Source organism: Octopus bimaculoides, chromosome 30 (assembly GCF_001194135.2).
Source record: "Octopus bimaculoides isolate UCB-OBI-ISO-001 chromosome 30, ASM119413v2, whole genome shotgun sequence".
In the NCBI taxonomy this organism is placed as follows: Eukaryota; Metazoa; Mollusca; class Cephalopoda; order Octopoda; family Octopodidae; genus Octopus; species Octopus bimaculoides.
Genome location: NC_069010.1, coordinates 516555 through 518150, shown reverse-complemented (window position 1 = coordinate 518150; position 1596 = coordinate 516555). Strand labels below are relative to the sequence as shown.

Below are 1596 nucleotides of genomic sequence, written 5' to 3'. Positions count from 1 at the left end.
TTGGTATTGTTTTACTTCTTGTTTTTCGTCTTTTTTGTCCTATCCTTCTTGTATATTATAATCTATGTTGTCATCGTTTGTTTTATTCAAGACACTCATACAATATTTCATCACAAATAATCTCCATTAAAATTTCTATCGTTTTTTACTGCTTCAGGTATGCTTACAGAAATAATATTTCGAGTATTGAACAAGGAACCTTCCAGGGTCTTCCAAGACTAGAGATATTGTAAGCTCCTTCACTTTTCTTGAAAAATATCTATGAATGCAATTTTTACATAAATCTTAGTGTCCATTCCATTTTATTTCCTACGTTGTTTTTATCACTCTAACTCATATTCTGTCCCCCATATCGCTACTGTATATGTGCGACTATTTATTATCCGTTTTCGTCTTCTTTATTTCCATTTTCGTGTTGTTTGTCTTCGCCATCTCTGCCTCCTCCTCCTCCTCCGCTTCCTCCTCCGTCTTCTTCTTCTTCTTCTTCCTTCTACTTCATCTTCCTTTTCTTCTTCTTCTTCTTCTTCTTCTTCTTCTTCTTCTTCTTCTTCTACTCCTTCTCTTCTTTTCTACTACTACTACTACTACTACTACTTCTTCTTTCGCTTACACTGGTAATGTTCTTCATATATTTCCTCTTTGTAAAATATTGTCTCAGATACTTATTCTATTTCTGGTGCATTGGAAACTTTTCATCAACTTTCATTTTCATAAAGCTATACGTTCTGTGGTTGATTTTCCTTCAGGTTCTCGATATTAACATCATTTTCACTTCTGTAGCGCATCTTTTATCATCATCATCATTATCATCATTAGGCTTTTCTTTGTCATTTTTCTATGTTATTCATCTGATTTTAAGACTAAAAATTGAATATTTAATCTGAAAACTTTCGTTCACTCTTTCCTTTATACATTATTTTATGTTACAGATATTTGAAGAATAATACGATCGAGAATATCGATCGCGGTACCTTCCACGGACTTACCAATTTACAATTATTGTAAGTTCAATTTCTGTTTACGATATGTCATTGACGTAATATCTCTAGAAATTATATATCTTCCTTTTCTCACCCTCACTGTCTGTCTGACTATTTCTCTCTTTCTCTCCCTCCCTTTTTCTCTAACTTACTTTTGATATTTTGTGTATAAGACTATGATTCTATGCGAATATATATCGTTGTATTTCTTTGTTTGTACGTATATGTTTGTGAACGTTGGCGTGTCTATCTGTGTGTAAGAAAAGTCATAGATATTGGCATATATATGTATACATATATATATTTATATATACATATATATATGTGTATGTATATATGTATATATACTTATATGCACACACACACAATATATATATATTCACATATATACACATACACACGCATACACAAACACAAACACTCGTTGTGCAGCAAGAAGATTCTTATCAAACTCATGGTTCACGTTTTTGTGGCATTATTTGATATATTTGCGTGTGACTCCTGCTGTAACCTCGAACTGATTAATTCTATGCGAGTGGGTTTCGTAGACGGAAACCCAAAGAGAACTTTCGTATTGTAAGTGTATGTGTATATATATATATATATATATATATAT

At 31.9% G+C, this 1596-nt stretch overlaps 1 long non-coding RNA gene across 1 annotated transcript in view; it reads left to right on the top strand.

Moving 5' to 3' along the window:
- The first annotated feature begins 157 nt into the window (after window positions 1–157).
- LOC128251299 (uncharacterized) overlaps window positions 158–1596 on the top strand; it is a 4634-nt gene continuing 3195 nt past the window's right edge. Inside the window, exons 1-2 of the long non-coding RNA XR_008267070.1 lie at window positions 158–229; window positions 930–1001. This is a non-coding gene — a long non-coding RNA (uncharacterized LOC128251299). The remainder of the gene's footprint in view (window positions 230–929; window positions 1002–1596) is intronic.